The 11983-nt window shown below is 43.5% G+C and overlaps 1 non-coding gene across 1 annotated transcript; it reads right to left on the bottom strand.

Moving 5' to 3' along the window:
• Positions 1 to 295: 295 nt before the first annotated feature.
• LOC118979924 (small nucleolar RNA SNORA21) lies at positions 296 to 431 on the bottom strand. Its single transcript, XR_005065017.1, has one exon. It is a non-coding gene; the product is annotated as a small nucleolar RNA SNORA21 (small nucleolar RNA).
• Between the last annotated feature and the right edge of the window lie 11552 nt (positions 432 to 11983).

Here is an 11983-nt window from a genome sequence, read left to right as displayed (position 1 = left end):
TCCATCCCGTTGTGCTTATTGGCAGGTTTGAGTGATCATGACTCTCACAGTGCCCTGTCCAGAGCGATGTCCTTGTTGTGTGTGACTTTGGTCAGGCAAACCAGCCCGGCCAGACCAGACTGGTCCATCAGAGAGAAAATGGTTTAACCTGAGATGTTCAGCCCTTCCACTCTTCCAGAAGGGGATGGTGTTTCTCAGCCCGTGCTGTCCGCTATAGTGTCAGGCCAAAGCAACTTTGAAGAGCTAGTTCTCTCTTTTTTATTTTATTTTATTTTATTTTTTATTTTTTTTTACCCCTTGTCACACCACTGATTGAAGCGAAACAGCACGACATGCAGCCACTTCACCCAAAAGCAGTGTTTTTACTTTGCCCGTTCTTGACGGCTCAGTGGGTCATTAGCGAAAGGCCCAACAAGTGCTTTTCAAAGGGGCGAAGAGCTAGTTCTCTTATACTAGCTCTTCAAAGGATCCCTCTGGGACCTCAGGGCCTTTGCATGTGCTGTTCTCTGACCAGCACACACTCCTTCCTGTTACCCGTGTAGCTTGCTTCCTCGACATCCTCCAGTCTCAAATGTCGTCTTTTCAATAATGCCTTTTTTGAACACCGTATTCAAAATTTCAACTCCGTTCCCCTGTAACTCTAATTTTTCTCTGTGGCACTTAGCAACTTCTAAGTTGCTTTTGTTGCTAAGTTATTTTTGTTTATTGCCTGCCTTTTCCCACTAGGATATTAAGTGCCATAAGTGTAAATATGTTTTTATGTATTTTTTCCCCACTGACATATACCCCCAGTGCTTAGGACAGTGCCCAGCACATCATAGCAAGTGTTCAGTATTTTAATGACTAAATGAAGTAAGTCTGACATCAAAAGGAAAACTGGCATGTTGATCCTCAGTAGTGGACCCTGTCCCCAGGTGAAATGTACACATACACAAAAGCATATACATAAACTCGGCGGTTCCTAGACACCCTGAAGCCCAGCCATGGGTACCGTGTTAAAACCCTTTGATCACAGGGAATTGAGCTGCGCCCCTTTCAGCTGCTTCTCCGGTGCAGCCTCTTGGAACCCAGCACCACAGATGTTACTGCCATCAGGAGCCTCCAGGAGATGCCAAGCCTTGCGATGCTGTGTAGCAAATACAGTGAGGCTGGCAGCCCTCATTCTGCGAGGAAAACAGGAGTGTGTGTGCCAGCGCCTCATCCTTCATTACTGAGCTATTAATTCAAGTTCTCTTAGGAAAGCATCCAAAAATGAACATACAGGCTCTGAGCAGCCACAGGCAGGAGCACAGACCCCCACCCGGGGAGGCGAAGGCCTTCTTTAGAGAACGGATTCTCCCAGTTCAGCCACTCCGTGAGTCGATGCTCACAAGTGCGAAGCCGCTCCCTCTGAATGCACTTGGCTCCTTGGGAATGGAGATGGTCTGCAGGGTGACCGTGATCAGCTCGGAGGCCGTTCAACGGTGCTAACTCCTGAGGCTGCAGAATCCAAGAGGGCTGGGCGCCCCTTAGGAGAGAAGCCCACATGTACACGTGCCAGAAGAGAACGGAAGAATGAGCAAGACTTTTACCAAAGGAAGGGGTGGTGGCAGAGGAGGGGAGGGGAGGGAGAAGGCAGAAGGGGAGGGGAGAAGCAGGCACAATGGCAGAGAGGGAGGGAATGGTGTAACAGCACTGGCTGGCAATCCAGGTGCAGGGTTGGGAGCTGCATCAGAAAGACTTTAGAGAGCCATCAGAGGGGAACGATAGAGTAAGACTTGTATTCCGTGAGACTTTCCCAGGCAGCAGGGGGAGGGTGGACTGGGGCGGGCAAAGAGACCACTCAGGTTGTGTTTAAGTCCCTGTAGGGCACAAGGGTGCGAGTTGACCAAGATGGTGGCCGTGAGGAGAATGGGAAGCAGAGAGAGAGAGATTCAAGGATTTTAAGGGAGGCAGAATTATCAGAAAATGGAAACTGATTATGGAGGACAGAAGAGGACCAGGGAAAGGGAGGAAGGAGGCCCTAGAACTGCTGCCTTAGGCAACAAGGTAGATATAGATGCCGTTTCCGTAGGAAGAAGTACAGGGTGGGGACATGGGGTTGAGACTTTCTCAACGGGGCTCCCACTAGAGACATGAGCCCTAATGCCACGAGGCCTCTGTTGTCTGAAAAAACACCTCCCCCGTGCTCCTAGAGGAGCACTGGTAGTCACGTCCCAAGGACAGCTGAGGAAAACAGGCACTTGAGTCACTATGCATTGTATGGCTCAGTGAGGAACCCCAGAGGAGAAAGGTGGAGATAACACACATCTACTTATGCTCAGGCCATGGGAGTGGATGAAATTGCCTTGAGAAAGTGTTCATATAATTGAATCTCTAAATGCGGGAGTCGGGATGAGGAGCCAGGGGAAGAGAATCTAGAGATGTGATGGGGAAACCAGGAGACAGGGACACCCTCCACTCCCATGGAAGCCAGCATGAAGATCATTGTGAAAAGGAGAGAGGGTCGGCCCTGGTTGGCGTAGCTCAGTGGATTGAGCGCGGGCCTGTGAACCAGAGGATCGCAGTTCGGTTCCCAGTCAGGGCACATGCCTGGGTTGCAGGCCAGTTCCCAGTGGAGGACACATGAGAGGCAACCATACATTGATATCTCTCTCCTTCTCTCCTTCCCTTCCCCTCTAAAAATAAATAAATAAAATCTTTAAAAAAAAAGGAGAGAGGGTCACAGCTGATTCCCAAAGTGTGGCTACTGTGCCACTGGTGACACTAGAGATGACTCCTGGGGTTTGCACAGGCAACCCTTTTCAATTTGAATAGTTGTATGTATTTATTTATTGCAAGTAATACAGCATCGATATCATAACATAACCACAGCTATTTGTTGAGAGTTATTATTTACCAGCCATTGTTCTAAGTGCTTCATATGTTTTAACATCCTTACTTAATCCTCACCACAACCCTACGAGGTAGATGCTGTTACCCCCACTTAAAGTTGGAGAAATGGAGGCCCAGAGAGGTCAAGCGACTTACCCAAGGTCACAGAACTACTAAGAGGCAGAACTGGAATCTGAACCCAAGTGGTTTGCTTTGAGGAACCCTGCTTTTAAAAAATACTTTTTTTTTTGCTTTAAAATAAATTTTTAAAAATTTATCAATTTGGAGAATAAAAGTGGACTTGGCGATCATAAAATTGTGGAGGCAGCCTGTGAGTGACTGACCCTTGGGAAAGAGTGTCCTGGCTGGAGAGTTCCATCGAGAAATAACAAGAGCAGAGAAATCTGCGATAGTGGGGTGGCCACCCGCTGCACACATTCTGATATAGGACAAAGGGAAACATCTGGATCATACTATTCCCTGCCTAGGGAGGAGGTCAAATTATGTCCTTCCAAATCTGGGCCACTCTCCTAGGGACAGACAACACACCACAAATACTGTGTTAACTATTAACTATCAAAATGCATTTGCTGGTGTGGGGCTTAGATTCTTTAACAATGTCCTCGAAGATTCACTGGGTCCTTTACATTTGGCCTAATTCTTCAACATTATTACCATAGTTAAGCGTATTAGAAATGTGCTAAATTACTTCCTTGATTGCATTTTGAACATTTCAACAGCTGAGTACCTTGTAAATACTCCGGCAGGAATTTTTATTTCTCATCCTTATTTCTTTGGGATCCCATGAGAAATGCGAGAGTCTTGTTTATTGCTGAAATATATCTTGTTTAATGTCTTTCATGTCCGTCCCTGGTGTGTTACCAGTAAAAAAATGATCATGAAAATGCTCCCAAGCAAAGGAAGAAATAAAACAGGGAAACTGAAAGGAAGAAAAGGAAAACATATTGGGAAGAAAGATGGGTGTGCCTTCTGGGGCTCCAGGTCTTCATCTGGGAGAGGGCAAGACAAAGGAGATGGAACGGACTGAAACCAGCCAGAATGTACTGACAGCCCCCCAAGTACTGGGAAATGACGTCTTGACAGCTCAATGAGAGGGGGCACACACCCGGCCACTGCTGCACCCACGCTACATGTGTCCCTTGCTGGTGCTCGCCTGGAGGTCCCCTCCTGCTTTCAAGGTTTTGGGAGCACACCATTTCCGTAGCAGCTCCTGGAGGAGTATGTGACCTCGTGGCCTACAAGGCCACGTGCTAGCCCAGGCTCTCGGACATCCTGACTCAGATTGCCAGTCTTCACAGTACTTTCAGCACGAGGGATTGCATGTCAATCTGTTTGTCATGAATCAACCCCTAAGAGCCATGACAGTGTGGCACAGTTGGTTGGGCAGTGTCCTGCAAAGCAAAAGGTCGCTGGTTGGATTCTCAGGGCACATGCCTAAGTTGTGGGTTCGATCCCTGGTTGCAACACGTGCGAGAGGCAACCAACTGATGTTTCTCTTTCATAACGATGTTTCTCTTCCTCTTTCTCCCTCCCTTCCCCTCTCTCTATAAATAAATAAATCAAATTTTAAAAATCCAACCCCTAAGATTTCTTAATTAAAGGGAGAGAACAAAATGTATCTCCATCTGGTGTGTACAAATGAAGTCATGTGAACAGTAACAGTTCAAATTTCACTGGTTACTGCCATTACTGCTACAATCCAGCCATCTCACCGGAAAATCTCCTTTGGGTTTTATCTGGCGGGTCTTATCCGTGTTTGGCAGGGTCAACACTGTCACCTCTCCTTGGGCCCCTCCTTTCAGCTTGTGATCCGAGACCAGTGAGGAGAGCTGTGGAAGCTTTAGTACAGGAGCTTTTAGGGGGTGCGTTTATTTTTAAACCCTGCCTTACAGAAAATTTCAAATATATACAAAAGGCCAGAGAGCAGTATTAACAAACTCTCATGTATCTATGGATTTGCTTTAACGGTTATCTACTCAATACCGATTTGTATATCAATTACATCTCCACCTACTCTTCCCCTCTGGATTATTCTGAAGCAAATCCCTAAATATTTTCTTTAGTATATCTCTTGAAAAAAGACAACTCCTAAAAATCTAGTGCAAGAGTTCTGAAACCTGGGTTTGTGTATGTAGGGTGTTTCATGCATATATGCATTTTCCTGAGAAAATGGTTAATGGCATTTGTGGAATCTTTAAACTGGTTCAGGAATCTACAATCGCAGAAGTCATCACGCTAAGAAGCACAGTGAGGACAGAGAAATCAATCCGTCTCAGGGTCGGTAATTGTCAGTGAAGCATCTTCACCGTCGCCACCATTCTGCTCAAAGTATTTTTCAGAACTTTCTTAGGAATGATTTTAATGGTTTTATTCCATTTCTTAGGAATGGTTTTAGCTCTATGTTTCCTGCTCTAAATATAGAGCAGTAAACTTCTACTTTAAAAGTTTTTAGTATTAAATGTACTCTGCAAAAGCTGAAATAAATTTGAAGAGCAGAAAAACATTAATTAGAAGCATGTACAGGATGGTCAAAGGACAATCAACGAGAGGTTTCCAGATGGGCTCTGCGCTTGCCCAGGGGAGAGATCCGAGCCAGAACTGGACAGGGAGGGAACGATTTCACCCAGGGCATTGGCTCGGGAGCTCAGACCAGGGGTGCGGACGGTGCAAGATGTGCTGACGTTTTGCAAAATACAAAGGAAAACATTACTTCTAGGAATGTGATACTAAAATAAACTTTCAGAAACCATACATACTGCTGGTTAAGTTAAAATAACTGTTATTTTAATAAAACAGACAAAATATACATTAACATTTTTTTATTTAAAAAAATTTGGGTTAAACAGTCAAGCTGCATTTACATAAATCAAACCAAACCAAACAATAACTATTTGGGAAAAAAACCCCACACCTTGCAAACTGTTAACAGACTCTACTATAGAGTATCTACTGGGCGGCTGGACCAGATGAACAAAGAAGCCCTTCCAACTCTGACTCCAACAGAACACAGATGCTGCGCATGCGTGTGTACACACACACACACACACACACACGCAGGCATCACTGGGGGAAGAGAGAGAAAGCTGAAAATGGTACAACAAAATCACTCAAGTTACTGACCATTTCCTTTATCATTCAAAATGACATTTCCAGTGTTAAGAAATTATGGATACCTTCTTCTACATTAAAAAACACCAACCAAAAAACAAACCCAGAACAGTGCAAACAGTAGGACAGTTTTGCTGCTATCGTTTGGAACACACAGCCACATAGAACGTATCAAAATGTTAAATACAAGCATTTGTGTTTCTTATCTAAGTAGGTAACGTGAACGGACTTTTGTCCGTCACGGCCAAGCAAGGGGAGACCCTGGGAAAGTCACACTTGGAACCTGCCCGGGAGAGCTTCTCTCCACCTGGGAGAGGCGCTTCGGAGTGACAAACCCAGCAAAACCCATTTATGTTTCTACTGCTAATTTAAAGCAACCACGCTGGTGTTGAAAATTTAACTTAGAGTTTCAACTGGCAAGCCAACCTGGGGCACAGACAACACCTTTATTCTAACAGGAAGGAACTGGGCATTAAGGCCAATGACAGTGGACATTCATCCCCAGGTCTTCAAGGCCTTCTAGGGCAAGGCCGTGAAGAGCAACACCGGACCAGCCAGCTCCAGCTCAAGCGCTGTCACTGTGGACTCCGGGAGGAATGAACTTGGTGCGTTGTTGTTTTTACCGCTTTTCTTCCCTTATTAACTGTAAACACGGCTCCACCAACCTTCAAGTGCAACAGACTTATTAAGGGGAATCACTTTGTAAATTATATACATGTCTAACCACTATGCTGTATACGAGAAACTAATATAAAACAGTACTGAATGTCAATTGTAATGGGAAAGAATTAAATTAAAAACAAGAAGACCCTTCAAGTACAGCCACGAAAGCACCTCACTGCCCCAGGCCAGCTTTCTGCCGCTGAAACTAAATTCCTTGGATTCGTATTTGAAACGAGTCTGGGTTGCCTGATCTCAGACTTCCTGAGCCACGGGTATATATATAGTCTGCAATTTTCTAATTTTGCACTTGTTGTCGGCTCTGAGTTTCAGGAGAGTGGAGAAGCGCATGGCTGGCCTCCACAGACTCCAGCCCAGGCTCCCAGATGAACGTGGGGGCCTTTTGGCCCCTCCACACTCAGAAACAAGGGTTGTCCCAGGGCAGTGTTTTGAGTGACAGTGGGAAAAACTGAGAGCGATTTAACTTTTATTTGTAAAAGATAATCTCTGAATTCTCCATTCATACCGCAGCGAACATTCATGACTTCAGTAACAAAAGCGAGGAAACCTGACGCTGTGGTAGGGTGAGTTTTAGGTCCTGTTCCTTGTGTTAGTTCAGCCCATTCATGTGAGGGTTTGGGCACTTGGAGACATGTGGCTTCCTGGCCATATTATCTATTTTAAAGCATACATATCCTTTTTTGGTGGGTAATGATCCTGATATTTAATGCCCCAGAGCCCCATGAAATTATTATGCAAAAACTGTTTTCTTAAACTCAGCTTTGTAGGTTGCAGTGCAAATTATTTTTATAAGAACAGTATATAGATGGTTTATGCCCTGAACGATTGTCATAACTAAAAAACATTTTTTGTGTCTTAACATATAAAATGCATATCAGATTCCAAAGTTACAACTTTTCCCTTCAAAATTCCCTATTGTTTCCTGGCATTTGGAGCTGGAGAAGTCTGAAGCCAGAATGTGCTTTTGTTTTCTCCTAGGCAAGTTGTTACTTTCTGACGGATGGTAACACGTTTTCCTCCTCTACCCCTGGTAGTTGGCAATTATTGCCGTCAGGTGGTTAGGTGCAGGCCTCATTTTGGGGAGGAAGAGCTGGGTTGCACCGAGGCCTTTCAATCTACATCCGCAGATCTTCATTCTGTTCAGGCCAGCTTTTATTTTTTGGTTGATACTTCTTCTCAATATAGTCTGTCCAGCAGGAAAACCAAGTATCAGTAATGTCAGCTAATGTTCCATCTTCACAATCCATTATCTTTCCCCAGAATTTTCATCTCTTGTTTCTTTTGAAAGAACATTAGGAAGATCTTGTTTGTCCTTCATGGTATTGAAGAGATTTTTAAAAAGCACCAGGTATTATTTCCTGCTTCCAATGTGGATTTTAATCTGATGTTGTCTTTAGCTTCCTTGAAGTTAATCTTTTTCATTTTATTCTGTTGCCTTTTTTCTCTGAACCCACTCCCGTTCTGACGGTTGCTACATACAGGCAATGCTTCTGTTCTTCCAATTATGACCAAAGAACTCCAAAACTACTACCGCCACTTTCAAATGTTCGGGAAGCTGCTAGTTTTCCTTAAGTCACATTTTTAAAATATGCATTTTGCTTTTTCCTCTCTATTCATCTTTAAATGTGGTCCTGTCTTCTCAGACCCAGAATTTGCCCTTGGTTATGCTATCTGTCCACTTGAGTATTAGTCAAATCCCATTTTCCAACACAGAGGTTGATGGCAAGGTCACATGCAAGTTTCCAAGTCCAGTTTCTAGTTTAGCACTGTTCTATTAAAGTGGCATCCTTTTCCTCACCAGGTTTCTGCCTCTTTGAATCAACATCATACATGAAAGACCACAGTATCTACCTAGTGGTTGTTTACATCTTCTACCTAGTGGTGGTTTCTGCTCTCACCTAAAGGGTGTTTATCTCAGAATGCGCTATGCCTCTGCCTTCTGCTCATGTGTCAGCCCCAGGAGCTGGAGTCTTGGGCTGGATGCAGAGGAGGCGTGGTAGGGAGGATAGAGAAACTTCCGATTCCTTGTAGATTTGAGAATTGAGGTTTGGCTTTTTTTCTGAGTCTTTTGTTTCTTTAGGAGCAAGGGAGAGAGAAGAAGGGGAAGAGAAACATGGATTTGTTGTTCTACTTATTTACGCATTCAGTGGTTGCTCCCTGTATGTGCCCTGACTGGAGATCAAATCTGCAAGCTTAAGGTCCTGGGATGATACTCTAACCAGGGGCCCTACTGGGTCTTTACGAGTGATTTTCTGCAAATGTAGGAGCTCACTGGGGGCTCTGACAGCCAGGTGTCATTCTGACAGATGCAGTTCCATTAACTTTTAACAATCCAAGTCTTCCCAACTATGGTATAAAGGAGAGAGAGTTCTGAGACACTTTTCTGATCTTCCCACTTATTGTCCTGCTAACCTTGGATGGGACCTTTAATACTTCTTGGCTTTAATTTCCTTATTGGTAAAATGAGGAAATGTGACTACACAATCTGAGTTACCTATAGCCTATTGTTTTTTAAATCTCAAAACAAAAAGTAAACATGTCCCGATAAAGGAAAGGATAAAAAAAAACCAAGTAACTAATTATATTTTGCTCTGAGGGTGCCTTACGCCTAAAGATCATAAAAATCCTCTCACACCAAAATTAAAAAATGAAAATACCTGAGCATATACAGTTGTGACATAGGTTAGAAGTCCTTTACATTTTAAGCAGTAATGCCAATGTCAAAACAGGTGCAGTTTATAAAGTACTTGACTTTTATTAGAATTAACTGGCATGACCATGCTGCCCTTTAAGGCAGACAATGGGCAAAACAAGTTCTTTAGTGGGCAAAGACCAGGTTCTCAGTAAGCAGAAAATGTTATACTCATTCATAGAAAACCATCAGGCTTTCCCGGAGCTACCGAATTGGGCCATGTGACCAACTGCTCAGTAAGACAGTGTCTACAAGGTGTGAGACAGTACAGCTTCAGAAATGAAAAGCTTCTCAAATACCACTATGTTTAATTGTTTTTAAATCTCTGTGATAAATGGACTTTTGTGGGCATGAAGAAGGCAGTTTTGTCTAATGGTCTGAGCACTGGATTTGGGTCAGAAGACTGGGGTTCAAATCTAAGTTCTCCAGCTTATTAACACTATAAGACTTTGGGAAATTTGGCCTATCAATAAGGAATTAGACCTACCTTGCATAGCTGATGTGAGAATTAAGTGAGAATGAAGCAGCTGAAAGAAAGCAACTTACTACAGTGTTAGTCGAATCTGAACCTTCTAGAAACTTATTTGAACAAACAGTAACAATAACTACAGTCAAATACAAAGTAATCAAATCAGTTATATTGATCATAAAATATTTAAGAGCCCATTCTCGTCTCAGTTGGGGAAAGGGGTTTATCTAGTTGCTATTAACAGTAATGGAAGCAACATACACCTACATAGAATCGTGATCCTTTTTTGGCTTCAATAAATATTTCCTGAAATAAATTTCTACATGAGCTGCATTTGGTAAATAATAAAGAACTTTAATTTGCATAAAAACTGATCTGATTAACAGCTAAACATGAGGAACTTCTCTGGGTTTCTTGGACGGTAAGAACTAGAAGTACTCCAAATCATCGTCATCGTCATCATGATCGACAAACTTTGTCAGAAGGATGGGCAGCCTCCCTGAAAGGCGTTCTGGGAAATCCTGCGATGTCAGAACCCGTGGATACAGAGTATGTAGTTTCCAGAGATGGGTTGGTTTATCATCCCACACGACCTCCTCCTCTCAGAAAGGGGGCCTGGCCTTCGGTCACCGCCGGGCTTCCCTTCCACTCGTGTTTTGGTTAAGGTGCTTAATTTATATGGAAAACACAACAACGATTTTCACCTAATACCACTGCCTAAATGGCTGAACACTTCTCTTTTAATATTGGGCATGAAAAATTAACCTCGAAGCAAAAATGTTCAAAGATATGCATGAACCCGAAACTTTTAATGTATTCTTCTCTTTAGGGCTGTATGTTAACAGCTTCTAAACATGTACGGGCCTTAACTTGGATCAAATGGCAGCTCACGTGGAGACAATGAGGTAACTGTTCTTGGAGGTCTTTGTTTTTGCATTTACTGATGCCTAAGAGTAAACTGGTTACTAGGTCAAAACTGCTTAGCAATCCAGAGTCCAATAAAAGCAACAAAAAGTGGTGCCTGCCAGACAAGCACAGCAAATCTTCTGTTTAGTTTATTTAAGCAGTAACATGTGGTCAGTGTTAGCCTGAACAGAAAAATAACCAACATTCTGCTGCCTAAAAATAGCAATTTTAGGAGTTGGGCAACTTGAAAATTCAAGAAAACTGTTATTCCTGGAGAAAGCGTTCCAGTCCAGTGAAACCCACTAATTTAAAAGATTCTCTCTGTGACCTTGAGGGATTAGGAATCTGGCTTCCTAGTTTTGCCCCGCCCCACCTATACACTCATTGTGAAGAACTGCAGAAGGGCATCACTGTTCGCCTTGGAGACAATCCCCTTGCCTCGCCCAGTCCCACCGTACCCTCGGCTGTAAAGTGGGAACCGAATTTGCCAAGTGGGCAATGAAGGCGTCTCAGGCTAGTAATCCCTCCACTACAACAAGAGGCTTCAGCTTCTCCGTGAACATTATTTTGTCCAGATGCTCCCCATGACTGTCTATCCACATGTTGAGAGAGTGGTATAGGGCGTTATGCTTTTAATAAGGCTGAATTAAAATAAAAACCAAGGTAACAGAATCCTGCATTTCTTCAAACACCAGTTATCAGTCAGGGCAGATGGGCGCAGCCTATGTATATATATAATCCATGGAAATTGCCACCATTTCTTCCACAACTTTGGTTAGGTTCTTCCATAATATTCCCCTCTGCAAACACACTAAACAATGGAAGAGCTTTCTTATAAAGTTACTTGACATTTCTCCATTCCTCACTTATCTTTGCTTATATCTGAGGTATTGAGTCCTGGCTGGATTGGAGGTAGAACTGATGGGCATCAATGTAACCAGATTATGTTTAAGAGGTTTGGTTGCCTCTTCACATTCAACAGTTGAAAGAAGAGAATCTCCATATGGAAAAAATAAGTGGTACAATGCAGATCCACTGAGTAACATTAGTCATCACCATTGCCGAACTGTAACTAAACCAGCTAACATTTACTGCATGTTCCTATGTGCCCGGTGCTGCACTAGACCCTTTATGTTTAATCAAATCACACCCTTCAAGCTGATGCCCTGTTCTCTCTGGCAGAAGCAACGTCCCAGGGGAGACTGATGGATTCAGGGAGGAGGCACCGAGGAAGCAGGGCTCGCTTCAGAGCA

The sequence above is a fragment of the Sturnira hondurensis genome, unplaced genomic scaffold (assembly GCF_014824575.4).
Source record: "Sturnira hondurensis isolate 20B ecotype Veracruz unplaced genomic scaffold, ASM1482457v3 Scaffold0022566, whole genome shotgun sequence".
NCBI classification, from domain to species: Eukaryota; Metazoa; Chordata; class Mammalia; order Chiroptera; family Phyllostomidae; genus Sturnira; species Sturnira hondurensis.
This window is presented reverse-complemented; position numbering and strand designations above follow the sequence as displayed.